Source organism: Pleurodeles waltl, chromosome 8 (genome assembly GCF_031143425.1).
Source record: "Pleurodeles waltl isolate 20211129_DDA chromosome 8, aPleWal1.hap1.20221129, whole genome shotgun sequence".
Classification (NCBI taxonomy): domain Eukaryota; kingdom Metazoa; phylum Chordata; class Amphibia; order Caudata; family Salamandridae; genus Pleurodeles; species Pleurodeles waltl.
The window spans coordinates 643,676,095-643,700,714 of NC_090447.1; positions in this window are offsets into that span (position 1 = coordinate 643,676,095).

A 24,620-nucleotide genomic window follows, 5' to 3' on the forward strand; every position below is an offset into this window, starting at 1 on the left:
AACTTAAATATGTAATGTTGCCAGTGTGTAATATATTCATAAATAATCATTCAATAATCAATGCTACTGTATAATACTGAGCGCTGTACAATCTACATCATGATCTGCACAGCAAGGCATATAGCAATGCAACATGATAACAACTATCAGCAGCAAAGTTTTTTTGCATTCAGCTCAACAGTAAATTTTGCCCCACAAGTCAATGGCACTGCTGCCACAAATCACCACCACTCTTGGGTGCTGGTGAGGTAGTGCTAGCCTGCTGAAAGGGTTAGACCGACAGTTGTCACACGGTGTGGAGTTGGACTCGGTTCTGTACAATTCAGTGGTGCTGCTGCCCGAAACCAGGAGTTTCATTGGTAGAACGAGAGCCAGCACAACACAGGTAGGACAGTACCCTCTGCTGTTTTATATAGTGACCTAGGCCATTAACATTCCAGGATATGGGGCGCAAAGAAGGAGAAGTTGTGGGAGCTGGAGTAGTCATCATGATGATGGATGGAGTGAACAGTGGATACCTGGAGCGTGAGCTTCAAAGGTCAAATGGAAAGGAGGGGGCAGAGAAAAGCAGAGGGGATTGGAGAGGAACAAGCTGGTCGATGCTGCATAGTCAGTTCAATAAACATGACTAACCAATGGGTGGACCCACCTGAGGAGGAATTCAGCCGATTGTCACCACGGGGGATGTGGCAGAGTGTCCATGTGTGGTGTAAGATGTTGTCCACAGGATCCCTGATAGGGTGCTAGGGTGTGCCAGAATGGTCTGTGGTCCCTCCTCACAGGGGATCGAGCGATGTCAGGACCTACTATTTTCAGTTGTTCATCCCCGGGTCAGGAGAAGAGGGAGATCCAGGTGGCCAAGAATTGCCCCACTCAATGAGTGAGGGAAAGGTGCCCCTGCTCCAGGTCTGTTGTAGCAGGGGGCCCGGTCAGGCAGGTGTTGAGTGAAAATGCAGGATCCAAGGTCCCAGGTTCCAGGATCAGTGCTGGGTCCCTCGCCAACTGCATCCACAGCTCCTACCAGTGGTAATGATCAGGTCAGGCTGGCCATTGGGGGCCCTTACCATCTGGCCCAAGTGGACTGTGCCAGCACAATTCTGGGGTATTGGGCCAACCTGCGGGCTCACCCAGTAGGCAGCCATGGCATTGTGAAGAGTGGAGCCATTGAGGCCATGACTCAGGAGCCACCCCCGTGGTCATCACAATGAGTTTTGGAAGTTCCCGCAAGGGCCAACTGCATCTGGTATCTGGAGCTGATGCCATCAGGGGACTAGAGTCAGCCACACAGCTGGCAGGATTAATCAAACCTGCAGCTTTTCCTATTGCAGTAGGTCCCAAATATGCGGCCTGGGCCAGATATAGACACCCCCACTGCTCCTCAGGTCCCGCTCTCCTCCTGGGTGCACTCTGGCATGCAGAGCTTTCTTTGCAAGCAGCCATCTTCACTTGTAGCCAGACCACACCCCCTGCCTTGCTGTTTGAGTCCTGTTTCATCACTTGAACCCAGGACTACCAGAGTGACTCCAAGGGCTAGTTAACTGGCCTTCTGATAAGTGCCAAGGGACAGATAAGGCCTCAGTCATCTTGAACCCTCACATGAACCCAGCCTGAAGGAGTAATAACCCTCAAATGGTGGCACTCAAGTCCTGGACCCTTGTTGTTGGTGCTAAATGTACCCACATAGTCAAAATCAAAAACTTGGGACTTGGACAATGTAGGTAAAACAATTGCTCTGAGAACCGAGAGGGGACCAGGACCAACCTGCTTGCCTATCTGCCCAAGGTGCATTGCTTGTCAGCCTGACTTAACACCAGCTCCTGGTACCTTTTTGTTCTTCTCTGCAGCAGCAAATCCTGTTCAGCAGTCTTTCGGCAAAGGGGTATCCAGCCTCCGGCAACTCCTGTTTTCCACAGCCTCCACCTTTGTCCTGCTGGAGATTTTAGACTTCCAAAAATTGTCCTTCCTCGGACATTGCCTGCAGCCTTGCCCTCCTTGCCTTTTGCCTTTCAGAAAGCTTTTTCTTGAAAATGTGTTTAAATCCGAAGGTAAGCAGTGACAAAGCCCAGTCCACTTTTTGTGTTTGACCCATGCTCCTTCGCAGATGGCCATTTTTTTCACTTGGAGGTAGTCACATAAGGAGATGTCCATTGTTGGTGTTTTGATCTTTTAAGTGCTAGGTTTCACTTAAAACTTTAAAAATTCATAATTATGCTTCTATAGATTGGATTTCTGTTGTTTTGGTGTAAAATAATTTATATATTTCTAAGTTAGTGTGAGATTTTTCTTCTGTTGTGGTTTCACTTTGTTACTGTTTGTGTGCTGCATAAATTCTTCACAAATTGCCTCATTGATAAACCCGACTGATTTTGTGCCAAGCTACCAGAGGATTAAACACTTATAGTGACTTTTGTGGTTCACCCTGACAGAGATTGTGTCTGTTTCTTGTCCAGGGCTAACACCCCAGTCAACCAACAATTCAATTTCTCACACCAAAGAATCATAACATGAATCTAGTGTACATTTCAGAAATTCACACAATGTAATGTTGATAGTGATTATTATAAAATGAATAATAAACTTATTTTTAAAAAAATGTGAGCTTTTCTTTTAACATACTTTTTATTGTTGTGATTTGTGGCTGAAAAAATGTAAAAAGAAAAACTGAGGCATTTTTTTAATTAAAACAACATGTCTCTTAATCTTTCTTTTAAGAACGTTTTACTCACAAAATGCAGTCATCAAAGCAACCACAAGAGAACTTTGCACTGCAGCATAGAGCTCCAGCTAGGAGCGATTTCAAAAATATTGTAAGCTCTCTTAGGGTCATATTTAATTGACCCAGGAGACTTACTGTTTTTTATTTATATTGCTGGGGTGCTGCTTCACATTCTGCACTTCCCCAACAACATGAAAAAATGCTTGTCGGTGCCTCTCACTCTTCTGGAGGCACAACCAAGCTTAAACTATTAATAAACAAAAGTACCCCTTGCAGGGCATTATGGAATGCTCCATGTTGGAGCAGTAAATAATAAATGAGCGGCTCCTGCTTCGCATTTATAATTCACTTTGGGGTCCAGGTGCCCACTAGGGCACCCTTTTTATGAAAAAAAATGATTGGGGTGAGCAGCAATCCTCCCTGAGCTTTATGGTCCCGGGAACCCCAAACCCAGGGCTTATTTTATTAATTAAGGGAAAGGGGCATGTAGCGCCCCTGACCGATCCTCCTTGGCCCCTAGGGACCTCATCCCTGGGGCATTTTTAATAAAATATGCGGTGGGGGCACAATGCTATCCTCCCCGACCCTCCTTGGACCACAGGAACCCCATCCACAGGGCATAATCTTATAAATTAAGGGGTGAATGTTAGTGCCCCTCCTCCCTAACACTCCCTGGGCCCTGGGCACCGAATCCCTCAAAGCCTATAGCATGAATAAAGAGGAGGGAGTCATGCACCCCCACTTCCCAGGCCTTTACAGCCATAGAGACCCCATCCCCAGGGGCCAGAAATGAGTGCCCCTGTGCCCACTAAGGACAGTTGGGGTCTGCGGATGAAGCCCCAGGGACACCATGGCCCCATCCAGCCTCTGCATGCTGTAGGAGCTGGTGTTGCTCCTGCCTGGAGGGAGCAGCTGTTTTTGCTTGCTCCTTTTGGACAAGAACAATGAGAATTTCCCTGCCTGCAAGAGCACAAGCAGGGAAACAGCATTCAGGTCCTACCAGGAGGGAGCATTTTCAAAGCTCCCATCGGGCGAGAGCAGACTGCTGTTTTCCTGCCCATGCAGTCAGGGAAGCCACAGTGTGTGAGCTGGCCCTGGGGTTGCGGTCCCCAGGGGGCTCTGCAAGACTTGATAGATGGTGCAGTCTGTAGCAGGAGGAAAAGGTAGAACCCCTAATGTTGGCATATAAAGTGCATTTGACCTTCCAGCTGTACATGACAACAGAAGACCTTGCTGGGGACTGCAATCCCCAATATGTAGCAGGAGGAAGAGGCTGGACCTCTACCGTTGGCGCATGAAGAATGTTTAACCTTCCAGCTGTACCAGGAAGAGCCTGGGCAGGACCACCTCTCTTAGCTTTGATTTCGGAGGTGGCAAGTATTCCCACGTCAACTGAGACTTTACTTGTAATAACACTGAGGTGGTAGGGTGAGCCAAGTTAATTTGGCCTTTTTCAGATCAACCTTGAAGACATTGGCCTAGATTTAAGAGAGCCAAGCACCTCCTTGTGCCGCATTAGTGTAATTTATTATAACGCTATTGTGGCCCAAAGAGGCCTGATTTGCTGTGCCATATTTACAAAGTGGTGCAATGCATTGCGTCACTTTGTAACCCCTTGCGCCACATTATGCCTACACCAGGCATAATGTATGCAAGGGGGTGTTCCCGCATTAGGGGGACCGCAAAAATGGCACAGTGGAATATACAAGATTCCACTGTGCCAGTTTTGTTGGCTACTTTTAATACTTGCACAGAGCAGGCGTTAAAAGCGGGCATACCATTGTTTTCAAAGTGCCCCTATGTAGTTTGCAGGATTAGCGCCAAAATCCAAACTGTTGTATATCAATATCATCAAAAATGTTGACGCTATTGCCGCTACCCTGCGCCATGGTGTGCCGTGTCTGTACACACATGGTGGCGGTAGGGGGGCGCTAAGGGGTGCAAGAAAAGTGGCACTGTATTGGATGCAGCTCCACTTTTCTTAAATTTGGGCCACTGTTTCCATACATTTCAAACCTGTTTGGTGAATGTTCTATTGTTGTCTGAACTTCCCAGTGCATTAGTATTTAACAATATTGTTTTTAACCCTTTGCAATAATCCACCACATAAGAAACAGACATTAGCTATGCTATTTTGAAAAAAAGGGGCTGAAAATGGGGCGTATTAACTGAGAGCCCAAAATGCAGGCGAACAGTATTGATGGTTTAACCCAGAATAGCCCTAGTGTTCCACTTGAATCTAATGTTTAATGAGGGTTATTATCATTTTTTTGATACAACAGTGGCGCAAAGCAGTCCCCTACAGAGCGTCCCATGTAAAAAATGTGCAATGGTAACCTTGATCCAGTTTGTAAAGTCTTGCGCCACATTATACCTGTGCCAGGTATGCCACCCCAGTTTGGACTCAGCCATATGCAAATCAGTCTTGACGCTGTTCCTCATGGGAACAGTCCAGCCTGAACTGCCAAGCCAGGTCCTCCCTGGCCTGGAAACAAGCATCCTGGGACCTGGGGCCGGTAGGCAAATCACTGACATACCTATCACGCTCCTGGCACGCGTACCACTGCTCCTCCCCCAAGGTGTTAGCCAAGGAAGAAATCATTAGCTTCTAATATAGCCGTAACCCCATATCAGAATGTGGAGTTCCAATGATGAAATCTGTCAAAAATCTAAATACACCCTCATTATAAGGACGCTGTGAAACCTGGCCACAACTCTTTAAGGCACACATCCCAAATTGAAACACAACATCGTCTGCACATGTAGTTAGCTTTGAGATCTGGTTCTAGCAGACCACTACATCCAGGATCCTTCTGTTGGGACTGTATGCATGTGTAAAGTCCCAAAACCTGTGCCTTTGGTTAGCGAAAAATAGGATTCTCTGGTTAACCCCTTGGGTGCACAGAACGTAATGGTTACATCCTCGTTTGCACCGCTCAGGTGCTGAGGATGTAACCATTACATCCTACTATGGGCCCTCGGGGAGCGCTAATGCTCCCACAAATGGCCAAGCACCCCCTCCCCTGGGCAGGGTTGAAAGGGGGAATTGAATCCCCTTCCATCCCCCCTCGGACCACCCCCATGGCGTCTGATGATGTCTTCGCACGATCACGCACTGACCTCATCTGAGGCTGCAGCTTCCTGCGCGGATCGGAGGAGAAATGATCACGTGGAGGGGGCGAGAGAGCCATCATAGGAAATGTCTCTCTCAGCATTTCTGCTGCCAGATCGCGATGCAGCAGAAATGCCCACTAGACACCAGGGAGTACTTTTTTTATGTGTGCATAAGGGGAGTGGCCCCTTGGGCAAGGGTCGCTCCCCCGGGGAGGGGGGAAGTATTTTTAGGCCTTTTCTGCCCCCATTGGCCTATTTTTATTAGGCCTATCTTCCCCAAGGGGGGCAGAAACCTCTACACCCCAGGGATTTTTTTTAGCGCCAATTTCACGCAAGGGGAGCGGCCCCTTGGGCAAGGGGTGCAAATGTATTTTAGGCCATTCCTGCCCCCGTTGTGGGCAAATCAGCCTATTTCTATTAGGCCTATTTGCCCCCAAGAGAGGCAGAAAGCACTTAGGCACCAGGGATTGGTGTGGGTGTATGTGTGTGTTTTGTTTGGGGGGAAGCCCCTTGGGCAAGGGTTGCTCCCTATTTTTGGAAGGCCCATCCACCCCCAAGGTGGGCAGAAAGCCCCTCAGAGACCAGCGAAGATTTTTTTTCAAAAAAGAGGCTGAGGGGTATGGCCATACCCACACCCCAAATAAATGGAGCCAAGTTGTTCTGCCCACCGGTGGGTAGATGGGGCAATTAACCTCGATCCACTCCCCTGGGGGGGCAGAAAGTACAATAGATGCCAGGGAATTAAAAAAAAATAGTGGGGTGGTGGCTACCAACCAGTATGGACATGGTTATGCCCCCACCCAACTGAATGGGGTAACAGTCTTTCAGCTCTTCCCCGCACACTAAAACATCTTATCCCACGGCAAGCAAGAGGACATTTGATTATTTTGGGTTTTGGTTTTACATTTGGGCCATGAGTGCTTGTCTAACTCAAAATCGTCCCACTTGGAATGGTGAGGGCTGCACTTTTTGGACTTTGGGACGCTGCCATGTAGAAAAATCCACAAGACCTAGACACATCTCAAAACTAAACATCTGGGTGAGTCCAGGGTGGTGTGCTCACATGCACCCCACACCATTTTCTTACCCACAATGCCCTGCAAACCTCCATCTTTGCTGGAAATCACACATTTTTCTCACATTTTTGTGATGGAACCTTCTGGAATCTGCAGAAATCCACAAAATTCCTACATCCTACCTTTTTTTTTCAAACCAACCTTTTGGACCTGCTTTGGTTCCCCCTCATTTTTGACCTGTTTTTGGCTCTTCCCTGTCACAGGCACTGGGCCCAATTACACAAGTGAGGTAGCATTTTTACTGGGAGACTGAGGGGAAAGTTGGGTGGTAGGAAATTTGTGCAGGTGCAGTGATCCCAAACAGAAATGTGGGAAAAATGTGATTTTTTAGCTAAATTTGAGGTTTGCTGAGGATTCTGGGTAAGGTAATACTAGGGGATCCATGCAAGTCACACCTCCTTGGATTCCCTCAGGCATCTAGTTTTTAGAAATGTTTGGGTTTGGTAGGTTTCTCTGGATGGCTGCTGAGCCCAGAACTAAAAACGCAGGTGCCCCCGCAGAAATAGGTAGTTTTGTGTTTGATAATTTTGATGTGTCCACATAGGGCCAGATGTAGAAAGAAATGTTTTTGCAAATCGGAAATTGCGAGTCGGTGCGACTTGCAATTTCTGAATCGCAAAATCATATGCAGAATGGTGTCTCAGACACCTTCTGCGAATCGCAAGGGGGTCGCAAAGACCCACCTCATTAATATTAATGAAGTGGGTCGCAATTTGCGACCCCCTTGCGATTCCCTCCACTCACAGGGATGGTGGCCTGCTGGAGACAGCAGACCTCCATGTCTGTGACTGTTTTTTTAATAAAGCAGTTTTTTTTTTGTATTGCAGCCCATTTTCCTTAAAGGAAAACGAGTTGCAACACAAAATAAAAAGTGAAACCATTTGGTTTCGTTTTTTCAGAGTAGACAGTGGTCCATTGGAACACTGCCTGCTCTGAAAAAATATTAATGGCGACATTCACAAAGGGGAAGGGGTCCCATGGGTACCCCTTCCCTTTTGCGAATGAGTTAGCACCCGCTTGACATGGGTGCTAACTGCAAATTGCTTTGCGACCGCGTTTGCGGTCACAAAGCAATTCTGCATCGCGGTGCGAATCGCAAATAGGAAGGGGACACCCCTTCCTATTTGCGGGTCGCATTCCCATTTTGCGAGTCGGAACCGACTCGCAAAATGGGATTGTGAATCGCGATGCACGTTTTGCATGGCGCAAACTGAGAATTTTGCAGTTTGCGCCATGCAAAACGTTTCGTACCTCTGGCCCAAAGTATTTTGGAGCATTTCCTGTCGCTGGCACTAGCCCTTTCTACACAAGTGAGGTACCATTTTTATTGGGAGACCTCGGGAACACTGGGTAGAAGGAAGTTTGTGGCTCCCCTCAGATTCCAGAACTTTGAAGCACCAAAATGTGAGGAAAAAGTGTTTTTTTTGCCAAATTTTGAGGTTTGCTAAGGATTCTGGGTAACAGAACCTGGTTAGAGCACAACAAGTTACCCCATCCTGGTTTTCTCAGGTGTCTAGCTTTCATAAATGTCCAGGTCTGCTAGGTTTTCTTAGGTGCCGGATGAGCTAGAGGCCAAAATCCACAGGTAGGCACTTTGCAAAAAACAGGTCTTTTTTCTTTGGGAAAATGTGATGTGTCCACGTTGTGTTTTGGGGCATTTTCTGTCGGGGGCACTAGTCCTACCCACACAAGTGAGGTACCATTTTTATCGGGAGACTTGTGGGAACACTGGATGGAAGGAAATTTGTGGCTCCTCTCAGATTCCAGAACTTTCAGTCACCGAAATGTGAGGAAAAAGTGTTTTTTAGCCAAATTTTGAGGTTTGCAAAGGATTGTGGGTAACAGAACCTGGTGAGAGCCCCACAAGTCACCCTATCCTGGATTCCCCAGGTGTCTAGTTTACAAAAATGCACAGGTTTGGTAGGATTCCCTAGGTGCCGTCTGAGCTAGAGGCCAAAATCCACAGCTAGGCACTTTGCAAAAAACATGTCAGATTGCTATGTAAAAATGTGATGTGTCCAAGTTGCGTTCCCTGTTGTAGGCACTATGCCTACCCACACAAGTGAGGTACCATTTTTATCTGGAGGCTTGGGGGAAAACAGCATAGAAGAACAAGTGTTATTGCCCCTTGTCTTTCTCACCATGTTTTCCTTCCAAATGTAAGACAGTGTGTAAAAAAGACATCATTTTGAAAAATGCCTTATAATTCACACGCTAATATGTGGACCCCGAAATTCAGAGATGTGCAAATAACCACTGCTGATCAACACCTTATCTTGTGCCCATTTTGGAACTACAAAGGTTTGCTTGATGCCTATTTTTCACTCTTTATATTTCAGCAAATGAATTGCTGGATGCCCGGTATAGAATGAAAACCCATTGCAAGGTGCAGCTCATTTATTGGCTCTAGGTACCTAGGGTTCTCGATGAACCTACAAGCCCTATATATCTCCACAACCAGAAGAGTCCAGCAGGCATAACGCTATATTGCTTTCAAAAATCTGACATCGCAGAAGGAAGTTACAGAGTAAAATGTGGAGAAAAGTGGCTGTTTTTTTAATCTGAATTTAAATATTTTTTATTTCAGCTATTATTTTCTGTAAGAAGAATTTGTAGGATCTACACTAATGACCTCTTGGTGAATTCAGAATTTTGTCTACTCTTCAGAAATGTTTAGCTTTCTGGGATCCAGTGTTGGTTTCATACCCAGTCCTGTCACTAACTAGAAGGAGGCTAAAAGCACAAAAAAATAGTAAAAATGGGGTATGTCCAGTAAAATGCCAAAATTGTGTTGAAAATGTGTTTTTTTGTTTCAAGTCTCCCTAGTCCTCAAAGGTGGGAAGATGGTGATTTTAGCATCGCAAATCCTTTGTTGATGCTATATTCAGGGAAAAAAAACACAAGCCTTCTTCTTTAGCCCTTTTTCCCCATATTTTTGAAAAAAAAAATAAGTTTTTGCATGTATTTTGGCTAATTTCTTGGTCTCCTTCAGGGGAACCCACAAACTCTGGGTACCGCTAGAATCCTTAGGATGTTGTAAAAAAAGGACACAAATTTGGCATGGGTAGCTTTTGTGGACAAAAGGTTATGAGGGCCTAAGTGCGAACTGCTCCAAATAGCCATAAAAAGGCTTGGCACCTGAGGGGGAAAAGGCCTGGCAGCGAAGGGGTTAAGCAAAGCGAGCTCCATCATCGCACCCAAACTCCAGAAGATCTTCAGCAGCTCCTTCGAGACCGCCACCTTCCCGGAGAGCTGGAAGCATCCGAGATCAATGCCCTCCTCAAGAAATCCAAGGCAGACCCAAAGGAACTCAAGAACTTCCTGCCATCTTCCTGCTCCCCTTTCCGGCAAAAGTCATTGAGAAAACTGTCAGCAAACAACTGAACCACTTCCTCGAGGAGGACAACACTCTGGACTTGTCCTAATCCGGACTCCGCAGCAACCACAGCACCGAAACCACTCTCATCACCACCACCACCAACATCAGGACCCTACTTGACAATGGCAAAACCGCTACCGTCATCCTCCTAGACCTCTCAGCCACCTTTGTCATCGTCAGCAACACACACCCTATGTCCACACCTCAATAATGCAGGTATCCACAACAGAGCCCTGGACTGGATAACCTCCTTCCTCATGGGCAGAACCAGAAAGTCCGCATGCCCTCCATTCTGCTTGAAACCACCAATATCATCTGCGGTGTACCACAGGGGTCGTCCCTCAGCCTGGCCCTCTTTAACATTTACATGGCTCCGCTCGCAAACGTCGTCCGATCACACAACCTCAACATCGTCTCATATGCACCAAGGACCCCCCCACAGCCATAACCAAACTCCACAAAGGAATGAAGGCCATCGCCGAATGGATGAAGAACAGCTGCCTGAAACTGACTTCTGACAAAACTGAGGCCCTCATCCTCGGCTCCACCCCCTACGCTTGGGATGACTCTTGGTGGCCTCCCACCCTGGGAACTGCACCAACACCCACCAACCACGCATGCAACCTGATGTTCATCCTAGACTCATCGCTATCAATGACCCAGAAAGTCAACGCCATCTCTTCCTCCTGCTTCAACACTCTCTGCATGCTTCAGAAGATCTGCAAATGGATCCCCACCATAACCACAAGGACGGTCACCCAAGCCTTCATAAGCAGCAGACTGGACTACGGCAACACCCTCTTCGCAGGAACCATGGCCAAGCTCCAGAAAACACTGCAATGCATACAGAACGCCTCTACATGCCTCATCCTGGACATCCCCACCACAGCCACATCATAGCCCACCTGAGAGACCTCCACTGGCTCCCTGTCAACAAGATAATCACATTCAAGCTCCTCCCCCACGCTCACAAAGCACTGCACAACACCGGACCAGAATACTCCAACAGGCGGCTCTCCTTCTACACCCCAACCCGACAGCTTCACTCCACTGACCTTACCCTCACCACCAATCCACGCATCCACAGAACGACCGCCAGTGGCAGATCATTCTCCCACCTAGTGGAACACTCTTCCTATCCACCTGCGACAGACACATGACCTGTTAACCTTCAGGAGAGACCTCAAGACATGGCTGTTCGAGTAGTAGCAGCACCCCCCCCTCAGTGCCTTGAGATCCTCATGGGTGAGTAATGCGCTTTACAAATGGTAGGTTGATTGATTGATTAAAACAATACACTGGATAAGGGGGCAACAATACTGTTATGATGTGATCTATTCTGACATAGTGAAGCCATCGAGATACTCTACTGATCTAGAAAAGTTTGACTATATTAGATTAGCGATCTAAACAGAATTATTAGCTAACAGACTTGTACCATGGGTACTCGTTTTAGTCCGCTGTCATGACCCCAATTACAATTTAAGTTTAGTCCATCAGAGGGCCACTATGCTATGGAATTGAGTACCCAGATGTCAGTGGCATGTCTGAGGTATCTGAGTAAGAGTTAAACTTGATAAAAGTAAATTGATTGCAGTTGAGGGCTGAATCCCAGACTATGGACGGAATAATGTTTTATAAGCCAGGACTAAACAAAATGGCAATGTTTAACATCTGAGATAAGTGATCTAGCCAAGGGGGAGAGTCATTTAAAACCTTTCCTGGAAGTAGATATACATTCAACCATATTGTTGGACCTGACCCTTTTACAGGGTCATTCCCCAGACTTTTTGCCTTTTCCCTCCTTATTTTTCTGACCTTTGTTGGATGATGTTATGACTCTGAGCACTATTTCACTGCTAATCAGTGCTAAAGTGCATGTGCTCTCCCTTGTAAACTTGGTATGATTGGCTTATACCTAATTGGCATATTTAATTTACCTTTAGGTCCCTTGTAAACTGGTATCCCTATGCCCAGGGCCTGTAAATTAAATGCTACTAGTGGGCCTGCAGCACTGCTTGCGCCACCCACTGAAGTAGCCTTTCAAACCTATCTCAGGCCTGCTAGCGCAGGGCCGGTGTGCACAGTCTTCTGCCACAGGGACCTAGCATCTAAATGTACTTGCCAGGCCCAGAACTCTCCTTTTACTACATGTAAGTCACCCCTAAGGTACGCCCTAGCTAACCCTATGGGCAGGGTGCCATGCATGTAGAAGGCAGGACATGTACGTAGTAATGTGGCCTGTCATGATAGTGACAAACAGCCTAACTTGGTGTCTCACTGCTGTGAGTGCTGCCTTCTCATAGGATTGCATTGGAAATGCCCTGCGCTATGTGTAAGGGGTATTGTCCAATTCATGAGGGATAGCGTAGGCATGTTTGGTATGGTTGTAATGGTGGTATGAAATGCTGCTTACTAGTGTAGGTGTATTTTTATTACTATTACAGAAATGCCCCTTCTAGAAAGTGAGCATTTCTCTGTGCTTATGACTCTGGTGTTTTGCAGCTTGAGTCCAATCCACTTCTGGGCAGAGTGACAGTTGGGCTTTGTGCATACTTTTCAGACAGCCTGTACACAGGGAGGGTGGAGGTGTCTCAGAGGTGCATCTACATACAGAATAGTCTTCCTGGGCTGAGAGAAGGGAGAGGCGGGACACACCTGCATTTGTAAAAGCTGTGCCCTGGCCTCACACAATAGGGTTGTTTACCCCCCACTGATGTTTGGAGCCTGTGCTGGAGGAGAGAAAGGGGCACTCCCCAAACCAGTTGTAACTGGTTGAAACCCCCTCTCCTCCTCATTGTAAAACGCACTGTAAACTGAGTATAAGTACAGGGGAATTTTCCCCACAATTTAGACATTCTTGGGACTCCAGAGACCTACTTGAAACTAGACACAGGATGCTGCTGAATGGACTCACCAGGACCACCTTGGACTGCTGCTGATGTGCTGACCTGTGACCTACCTGGTCACTAGGAGGAACTGCCATCACCTGCACCCCTTGTGCTGACCTGTTGTTGGGCCTGCTAGCCCTGTGCTTCCCCCCCTTTCTTGTCTCCAGGAGCAGGGTGCTGTGGCCCCTGACCCCTGTAAACTTTCCAGCATGAGGAGTGCTTCATCCTTTCACATAGCGCCTGGAGGGTGCTTGCCTGTGCCTCCCTATAGCTCCTGGTGCTTCCAGGGTGCATTGCTGCGAAGAGCAATTCACCGCTGAGGCTCCAGGCTAAGAAAAGTGCCCTTGCGCTTTGAAAAGCGCTCCCGTGCTGCTGAATTCACCGCCCTAGCCTGGGCTCTAAAAGAACTGCCCCGCACTGAAAAGCGCTCATCGGGGCTCGAAGATCACCGGCACAGCCCGGGTGTTCCTAGGTTACGAGCGCATAGCCCTCGCGCTCCAACAAGTGCCCCAGGGCACCAACAGAGTAAAGAAGGAGCGAGCGCACTCCAACTGTGCCCCTGGGGCGAAGTGCGGTCTAAGAAGCGCCCCCAGGGCACAACCAGGGACCTGCCTCGGTGCCTGCACATCGCAGCTGCCCGGGAAGGGCAGAAGAGGGGCTTGCACACCGTGTCGGGTACGGCTGCCTCCGAGCAGGAGGGAAGCTTCATTGGAGGCCCCTGCTCCCCTCTTTACTCAGGCAGCCGCACCGAGGACGAGGGCAGCTGTCTCCAACCTTGCAGGGCATGGGGGGCGGAAAGGGAGTTCCTTTTCCCCTGGCCACTGCCTTAGGGCGCGGATGCCCCAGCAAACTTTGGGCATCTTTTTGTTTAGTGCCCCCCCCTCGCAAGAGAGTCAGTCGCGACCCGTGGGGGGCCCACAGAACATGTTGGCGCCCGGTTCAGGCCCCGGAGAGTCCCCAATTCTCATCACCAAAGGGGGTGTGTACCACTCCCCTCCCCCAGGATCACCCAAGGCCCCCGTTTTGTGCATAGGAGCGCTTGGGGTCCCACATATCGACCTTCTTTCGGACCCAAGGAGTGTCCTCCACCATAATTCAGGTATGTTTGGGTATATACGTTCCCCTGATTCCTAGAGGGACATTAGGGGATGGTATGTAATCTACTTACTTTATGGTGGCATACATTTATATGTGCCGGTGTTCCTGCTATGGGCATGACATACTGATATGTATTTTATTACTAGTGTTCCTTTTATGGACATTTATGAAGTGTTTATGACAAGTACATTTATTTCTTTATTGTGATTCCTGACTACTGCTAATGTTGCAGAATCCTGAGTACTTACGGGTTCTAATGTGAAAGCTGCTTATTCTTGCAGAGTATTAGTAACTTGTGTAACATTCTGACAACTGCTAAGATAGCAGGGTTTTACTGACCTGTAATGTTTGGTCTAATTATGTTTTGTGCAATGCAATTTATTTTTACACAGCTCAGTGTTCTGTTTACTTTGTGGTGTACATATTGCGTCATGTGTGTTGTGTGTGTTGTGCAAACGTTTACACATTGCCTCTGGGATAGGCCTGACTGTTCGTGCCAAGCTACCCAGGGGGTGAGCAGGGGTAATCTTGGATGTGTAACTCCCTTGCCCTGACTAGAGTGGGTGGTTTCTGCCTGGCTTAGGTGCATACCGTAGCCAACCAGAAACCCCATTTCTAACACATATACAATACAAAAAGATGTCTTATGCAGATTGTTGTACCAATAAATTGTCCTTGGTAAATTGGAATATCGCAGGCATAAAGGCAAAGTTAGCAGATGAGGTTTGGGGAGAATTCATGGATAATTTTGACTGTTATCTGTTACAACAAACCTGGGCACTAGATATGCCTTTTAGGTTGGGTTACAAAACCTACCATATCCAAGAGCTGAGCTCCTCCACCGGATCTCTGCAAATTCTTCCTCTGCAGAGTAAGGATTTGCACATTTTAATTTAAGATTTGACCCAGTTTTGTCCATCAGGGATTTGACTAAAAATGAGGGTGCCTAATGGGGTGTCCCTAAACTGACCACTCCTCCCAGAAAATAACTTTCTAGAAGTGCCTTACAACTTGCTGGTATTTCATTTTCAAATGTTATAGACATGCATGTATTGACTGTTCTACTTTTAAAAGGGGAACTATGGAAGCAATATTGATTGCATTTTAATAGACCTACGGTTGTGGGATGTAATGATGGCTATGTCTGCAATCTCTAGAGCAGAGAGTGATCCTAATCTCCTGGTCTTAGCCCTAAATGGCAATATCCTCAAGGATTTATCAGACCAAGGATTTCAGTGGGGTGAAGACATAGCAATTAGTAGCAACAGAAGGAATATAAGGTGGGAAAAAGTAGTTAAATCCCCATCAGTTGTAGGGTCAATTTATAACAGCCTAATCTCAACACTCCGTTATGTTAGTGAAAACCTAGATAGCAACTTTCTATTAGTGAAGGCTCATGCCGATTTGTTGTCGATGGGCTGAAATACTTTTTGACTAGAACAATAAACAAGAAATGCTCCCATACCCGTGGGAGCAACCAAGGGTTTACCAAAGACTGTAGAAAAGCCACGAAAGCTAAATAGCTCTATAAGATAAAGAGATCAATTTAAAGTAAGGTTGTCTAGAACGCTCTATTAACTAAATCAAAAGAAGCTAAAACAGCCTGAGAAACCAGCCAGTGGGAAGATGTATTGGAAGCAGTCAGATCAAAAAATCAAAAACTGTTCTAGCACACTGTGGCCAATGGAGGATGAGAAATTAGTATGAAGCCTCACATCACAAGATTTGGTAATCTATTTTTCCACGACATGAGTGGGTTATCTATTTTTTAGAAATATATAAAGTGCCTCAGGATGGGTTGGTCAAGAAGAATATAGGAGAACATAGGAGACATAGGAGACACTTACATGTTTAATAGCCAAATGTTTTATTTTTATCATTCGAGAACACGGCTGCAATTCGTGCACAGAAAAATAGAAAAGGTTCCCCGCCTAGATAAGATTCTAGTGGATCTGTTTTGTTCAGATCCCGAAGTCTGGGCTATCCCTATAAATGCCATTTCGACTGTCATAGCTTACGGAGCTCCTTGTGATCTATCGTTCAACGGAGCTGAAAAAATTCCCATTTTTAGACAAGGGTGCCTCAGTTCTCTTGTTAATTGTCATCCATTCAGAAAATGTTTTGTAAACAAGTTCCAGACAAACTGACTAGCTGGATTGAAGACAGTGTGGTTCTTAGCCTTTTCCAAGTGAGGGGTCACGTCAGGACAAGCGCAATTGATCAAACCTTTAGGTTTCTTCCGATCAAGTGTAAAGAAATTGACAATAAGAAAGGTAGCCTTAATATGGCCTTTGTCGACTTGAGGGAGGATTTTCATTTGGTACAGAGAGAATTATATTGAAATTCATGGGGGAGATGGGAGTTTCACCAATGCTGCTGGACATGTTCGTTCGTTTATATTCCAACAACTATGCCCAGGTGCGTTGAGGTCCGAATGGGGAAGTGACTCAGCTGATAGCCATCAAAAAAGGAGTGTGACATGGGTGGATGCTGACCCCACTCTTTTTCTCCTGTTTATAAATCACTGTGTTAGCTATTTCATTGACTGAGAGAATGTCTCCCCACAGAGCAGGCTTTAAGGGGTGCAACTGGTCAGACTGCACTGGGCGCTGACCTGGAAGGGGTGCTGACCTCAGGGGAGGGTGTGCATTGTTTATCAATAACTTACAATTTAAAAGCACCTGAAGCAGAGTTTTATGTGCACCCAGCTGTCAGGCAACAATAAAAATGTCAAGATATCACTTGTGATTAATGTTCCTGACAGAGAGAGAGAGATGGAGTTTGTTCAGTGGCAGATTTGAATCACCATAAAGTAGCACAGAGGGTTAATATGCCTGCTGCAAAGAACAAGTCTCTATTTTATGTGGCTGGCTGAGTGGATTAGTAAAGCTAGCTTTTACCAGAACTTAAAAACAGTTGAAATGTATGTGAGAGAGTGGCTATAGAGAGATGAGGGGCACTTTTGCCTGGTGGTAGTGCAGGAGTTCCAGAAGGAGGACACTGGGGGGGTCAAAAAAGATTGATGCACAGGGTGCCACCAGTGCTAAAGCCGGCCATGACTCTCGAAGCACAGCTGGCTTAAAAATAACTGCCCTTGTATATGAGGCTGATAATATTTTGGTTTTAAAAATTCGAAAAGGGCTGCAGACTTTACTAGAAAGGTTTGCCAAGTATTGCTTTATGTATGATGTACAGATTATTGCTTTGAAAAATTAATATATGGCAATAAGCCCACATAAGAATTTTAGGGGTAAAATGGCATTGAGTGAGGAACTCTGGAGAGAGTAACTGAATTTGATTATCTGGGGGGATAGACTCTCCGAGTCGCAACACTGGCACTCAGATTTCTAAGAGTGGCTTTTTACTGAAACATACGGCAGCCGCGCTCTTACGAATTCTTGCAAGATTGAAAGTACAGCCTGCTTCTCCTGCAATTGAAATCTATTGAACAGAAGTATTGTCTGCTGTCGTATTTGGGACAGAACGTTGGGGTCATTCCAATGGAAACGGATTGGGGTCCGCAGAAAATAATGTTATTAGATACCCACTGGGCCTATTTAAATCACATCCCTAACACAGCTGAAGATGGATATGGCATTCAAGACAATAGTTTTTTTTTTTCAGAGCCTAAACTAATCCTCTAGTGGATTCGTATCTGGTTCACGGAAGTGCTAGAACCATAAAGGGCATGTTTAAGAGATATTTTCATGTGTATTTTATGTTCCTCAACTGGATCATGTTAAGCTGCTATACAATATTAGGCCTGAACGAATTCTGGCATAACACTGGTGCTGTAACCACTTCTGTATGCATTAGTGTTAGAAATATGTTTTGACGCTGAGTAGTGTAGCGTAGGCAAAGATATTGAACAATGGGCAGGCTGACATGCACTTTCCTGATGATGAAACTTTACATTAAATTTGAGAGATTTGTGTATTACGTTAGTTCAGCAAAAAGGAGGGCTTTGCATAATATACTGAGGCTGGGAATATAACCATGAGATAATTTCACGAACAAGTGGAATGTCAGCAAAAAACATATGTCTACTGAAATCAAAGATCTAAATGGATCGTCCCCTCTTTGCCGATTAATGGGAATTAAATCTTATAAAGATGCCACTAGAATCTGTAAATGTGGTACTAGCCTCTATGTTGATTTTGCTGTGGCTCAATATCTAAAAATGTATATATCCTACTGGCAGTCGCAAGTAGATAGTTACAGCCATGTTTCCATAGTAAAAGCTTTTTTGACTTGCCTATATCTTTGGCACAGTTTGATGAACCTTAATGAAATGTTCCATAAAACGTGTGCAGGTGATTCTTGTTGCGCATGGGAAGTTTTGAGGTGAGGCTAGCACAGAGAAAAAGGTGGGGTAAAAAAAAGTGCATTTCCCACGTTAATTTCTATAGGAGTTTGGAACATGACTTCAGCCAGAACCACTGAACAAAATTATACCAAATTTGGCAGAAAGGTAGATTTTATTCAGCAGACTGTGCTAGCTGTTATTTGGTGTAAATCTATTTAGGAGTTGTTGTTTGTTTTTCAAATTTGTATATCTAGGGCCATGGCTCCCCCGCAAAAGCTTTGTGAAGAATTAAGACCTCTTGAAGGGTAATGCGGAGCTCCGATTGGCTGCCAACACTTAAACCCGTAAATGTTGTCAGCCATCTTGGGACTCAGCTGCAATGAAAAGTGAAAAGAGGCAGGGTATGAATACCCTGACTCTATATCCTGGGTTTGGGTGTCCCAGGGGACCCAGTCAGGGCAGAAAAGCATTTTTTTTAAAGATGTTTGCCACAATATGTGAAATGTGTGTGTTTGTGGCAAACATTGAAAAAAAAGTCCAGCACAGTCCCCTGCCCCTGTTTTCAATCAAGTGCCCAGGTGGGCAAGGTCCCAGAGGCATGCAGTGCTTTAAAATAAAATGGAGGGTGGCACATGGGGTACCCCTCCAAGGGTTTATTTATGCCCTAGGTACCACCACCTCCATGGAGCAAAGTAGGTGTTTATAATGGTGGGCGTCCTGCAGATCCTCTGTGCCCCGGTGACCAACACCTCCCCGGGGCTTAAATATAATAGTATGCTGGGGGCCGTGCAGCCCCCATCCTGGATCCAATAATGGCCTTGCGGACCGCAGCTTTCACAGCTCTGCCAAGTCAGAGCAAACACTCTGCTTCCAGTGGACAAGAGCTGTCAAAGTGCCCTTGCCCACTGGAATCAGAGTGCTCATCTCTTTCCCTGCCCGCAGAGATGCAGGCAGGGAAAGAGATGAAAGGATTGCTCTTGCACACATAGAGCTGCATGTTTAGCAGCTCCTCATCTGCAATAGCAAAGCAACTCCCACAGGATGCAGGAAGCTGGCTGGGACCGCAGGGCCTTGAGGCTCCCTCCACAGTAATGGCACCCAGGAGACACAGCCAGGCCCTGGGGAATCGGGTTCCCAGGGCCGAAATCGGCCAGGGGAAGAGGGGCCACATTGCCCCCCACCCCCATTAAATTGTGGTGGGCTCTGGGGTCCCTAGGGATGAAATCAGCCCAGGGAGGGGGCTGTGTGGCTCTTCCATTGAATTTGCCCCGCACTGTCATCCTTAGTAGTATGCAAAGGTCTTCCCATCTTTTGCCAGGATGATGGACAGCTTATCACAAGACCACTAGTCCTTTTCCACTGATTTCGGTGGCACGTTCTTGATGCTGAGGATTATGAGGACATCCCCACCAAGCAAAAAACACTCACATCACACAACTAAGAGAAAGGACCCTGGTTCGGTGAAGATTTACATCATTGGAGCCTTGTTGGCCTCTCTAAAAGAGGATTCATGTTATCACAGAATTCTGGAGAAAGATGCACGAGGAACAATCCCATTGCTAAACACACACAAGGTCACTGGAGACATTTCCCTGTGATCTATCAGGCAGCTGTAGTGTAGAATACACACTGGACATTTATCAAATGATGTAGCACTTACTAACTAACCAGTAGAAAGAACTCTAATTAGGTAGACATTTTGTGAAAAACTGTGGCCTCTTGTTGGATAAACGAGAAGGTGAGCTTCCGTTCTGGCCATGATGTTCATTTCACACAAAATAAACCTCAACAGGATAAACTTACAAATATATAAGCACAATAGGTGCCCCCTCACTTTTTGCTGCCCATTTTTAGCTGAAACTCGTGTTTTCTGACTCTGACTGTGCCCTGGGCTCTGCTAACCAGTCCCAGGGCAAGTGCTTTGTTAAAAATGGTATATGCAAATTAGGCCTAATTATAATTGGCTCTGACAAGCTACCTATTAGTCCCTAGTACATGTAGGGCATGTAGGTTTAGGGTATAGCATAGGTAGAACGCCCATAGGTACACTGCTGTGGTGTTCAGTGTCATTGTAAAGGGAGGCCAACCTAGCTGGTTTCTTTTAAGTTAAAATTAACCCCAAATTCGGCTTTGAAATGAAAAGTACTTCCAAAGTCTCAAACCACCTTATTGTTGCATATAGGTCACCCCTAAGGTCTGCCCTAGGTGCTCCAGCACACACCCACTCAACAGCCATCCACCTCACAACAGCCTCCAGCCCATGCACCTTCACCCAAACTCAGCAGAAGTACACCTCCTACAAGCACAACCTCTTCGTCCACTCCCACACCCCCTCCATCTTCCCGTCCCAGTGTGTCTAAAAAACTTTTCCTAGCTAACATTAACCTCTTCCCTACAACTCCCCCCATCCTTCCCCTAGGACCAGGATGTCTAGATCCCAGCCCAGCACCTCCGCCACCAAATCTGCATCTGCTGTGATCCCTGCAAGTCCGGGTGGATCGAAGGGAGCACCCATAAGAGCTGCCAGTGTGCCACCTACAGATGTGAAGGACCACCCAATTCCACCACCTGCCAAGGTCAAGAAGGGGCCAGCAAGCAGCAGGGAAAAGTCACACCACCCATCCAGCAAGGCCTCATCCAAACACAAAGAGGACAGTGCCAAGGTTCCAGCAGTGACTACCAAGGTGGGGAAGGGACACAAGACAAAGGGCAAGTCACCTCAGGGCACGATGTATCCTGGTGAGGGGCTGGTGACCACCATTTCCTCAGAGATGCCAGCGACCTGTACCACTGTCACCACCGCCGCAATGACCGCCACCTGCACTGCCGTTGCCACAATGTCAGTCTGCAGCATCTTCCCCAAGGATCAGCTATCCGAGGCTGCCGGAGACAGTCTGGTGTCTCCCTCCACCACTACAGACACCTGCACCACAGTCAGCACCGGCAGCATCTCCGCCGCAGCCACCTCCGCAGCCACCGCCACCTGCACCACCATATGCACCACCACTTGCCCAGCCAGTGCCACCATATCAGATGTCAGCAGCATTCCCAGTGGGCAGCCGTCCGAGGCTGCAGGTGACGTCCTGGACCCTGGACACACCACATGAGGCACCACCACCAGCACTGGCACTACCAGCAATTTGCAGCTTAAGTCGCCGCAGGATGGAGTGTGGCTCTGTCTCCATGGAGTATCATGCTACCTGTTCCATGTACATCTTGTGGCTCAGACACGCAGGTGGGAGGATGTTAACTGCCACACCCCAGGTGCAGCATCACTGGGCACAATGCCCCCTCCAGAACCTGTGGAGATATGCATCCACTCCCCCTATCCTTGGCAGGATGAAGTACTCCTGGCACAATGCCCTCTCCAGAACCAGTGGAGGGATGCATCCACTCCCCCTATCCTTGGCAGGATGAAGCACTCTGGGCACAATGCCCCCTCCAGAACCAGTGGAAGACGCCATCCACTTGTGGGACTGTGGCTTTACACTCCCCAGGACCAGGCAGTGGGCAAACCACCCACTTGAGAGACTTGTGAGACTGTGGCTTTGCACTCCCCAGGACCAGGCAGTGGGTATATGCAGCAAGTACATGGATGAGTGTTTGTAAGAGTGTAGAAGTGTGTGGGTGAATGTGTGCAGGTGTGTGGACATGTGGGGGTGTTTCTCCCTGCAACAGGAATGAAGATTCCTGTCACCGGTTGCAAGACTGCCAGCATTTTCATGGAGGTGCAGCCGCCACGAAAATGCTGGTGGTCTGCCACCTCGTAATACTGCTAGTGGCATTACGGCTTCCCCCGGGCTAGAGGTGCTCATCTCCAACCGGGCGGACCACCCAAAAGTGGTGGTACAGGTGGCGTTTCGGCAGTTTGGCATAGGCCAAACCACCAAACTTGTAATATGGCGGTCTTTACCACTGGCCCATCAGCGGTAACACCGCCACCGCAAGTCTGGCGGTCTTAGGACTGTCAGACTCGTAATGAGGGCCCATGTCTCCTAATCATTTAATCACATTGCCACATGCTTCATAGCAACTGTCAACTATAACAGATTTGATAAAAAAGGTTAATATACATTTCTGGAACCAATTTTACACTAAAATACTAGTGTCCAATCTGAGAGCACAGAGAAGCTCTGTACTACTAGGTGTCACACTTCTGAAAAACAATATTTCTATGAATAGATGTGTCTGAAATTGCCTTTCGCATTGTGATTATATAAGTGCTTTTGGGGTATGCAAGGAACTATAAAATTGTCTTTCTTTCTCTTCAGTGGCTGGAGGACAGCATACATGCTCCAGAAACATAAATATCTATTCCTTGCTGACTACTATACTCTATGTAGAGCTTGGTTAAAGGTTGCAAATGTGCAACAGTACATATCTAAATATGACAAATGCATTTAATAATCAGTTAACCACAAAACAGCATACTTAATGAAATACCTACATCATATTAAACACTTGACAAACTTGTAGTAAAACATGTTTGAATTTGGAAAGCATTCTAAAGAACTAATTCCCTGCCCAGTGACACAACGCACACTCTGCCTGCACTAGTAACCGTCACAATTCCAAAAAACAGTATTCCACTACATACATGAAAACATTCTGTCAGTACTAAAATATATATCTCAATAAACATATATGCCTTCATTACAACCTTGGTGGTTGGTGATAAAGTGGTGGTAACACCGCCAACTGGCCGGCGGTAAAAAAAAAATGGAATCATGACCACGGTGGAAACCGGCAACACAGACAGCCACTTTAACACTCTGACCACCACGGCGGTAGCAACAAACATTGTGGCGGTAACCGCCAACAGCCAGGCGGAATGTACCGCCCACAGAATTGCAACCCGCCCATCTGCCAGCTTTTCCAGGGTGGTACCAATGCCATTAAAAGCATGGCAGAAACAGAACACAAAAGGGAAACCACTCACCTCTCGACATTGAAAGAAGAACCAGGATGCCATGGAGCCCGAGCTGCAGGTGTTCCCCATGCTGGTGTATCTTCTCACATACCATGAACATGAACGCCAGCGACGACGACCACGGTGAGTACTGCACCTAGCACACAAGGGAGGGGGGAGGAAAAACAGAGTGACACACACACGCAACACGCAACACCCCCACCCCCAACACCATATACACAAACAACAACATTACATATACACCCCGTAAACCTCTGGAATAACGCAAGGACAAAAGGAATGGAGTAAAGTGAGTGTAATATTAGTAATTTTTAGAAATACGTTCATAAAGAAAAAACAGTATGTACAATATATACAATATATACAAAAAGCGGGACAATGCCCACTCCAAAATTGCCCGTGGCCCACTGGGCCAAACCACATAGTCCAAGGCCACACTTGACTCCTGCCTCAATATAGAGAGAACACTGCATGGGCATCAGGTTGAAATCACACAGGGACCTCAAGGGGACAGGGAATGGGGGGCACCTCATCCAGAAGATGGGACAACGCCACTGTTCATGGATGGGGCTCATATGCCCACTGCTTGGTCCTGGGGAGTGCAAAGCCACAGTTTCTCAACTTGGGGGTTTGCCCACTGCTTCGTCCTGGGGAGTGCAAGGCCACAGTCTCTCAAGTGGGTGGTTTGCCCGCTGCTTGGTCATGGGGAGTGCAAAGCCACAGTCTCTCAAGTCTTTCAAGTGGGTGGTTTGCCCACTGCTTTATTCTGGGGAGTGCAAGGCCACAGTCTTCCTAGTGGGTGGTTTGCCCACTGCTTGGTCGCAGGGAGTGCAAATCCGCAGTCTCTCAAGTCTCTCAAGTGGGTTGTTTGCCCACTGATTGGTCCTGGGGAGTGCAAAGCCAAAGTCTCTCAAGTCTCTCAAGTGGGTGGTTTGCCCACTGCTTGGTCCTGGGGAGTGCAAGGCCACAGTCTCTCAAGTGGGTGGTTTGCCCAATGCTTGGTCCTGGGGAGTGCAAAGCCACAGTCTCTCAAGTCTCTAAAGTGGGTAGTTTGCCCACTGTTTGGTCCTGGGGAGTGCAAAGCCACAGTCTCTCAAGTGGGTGGTTTTC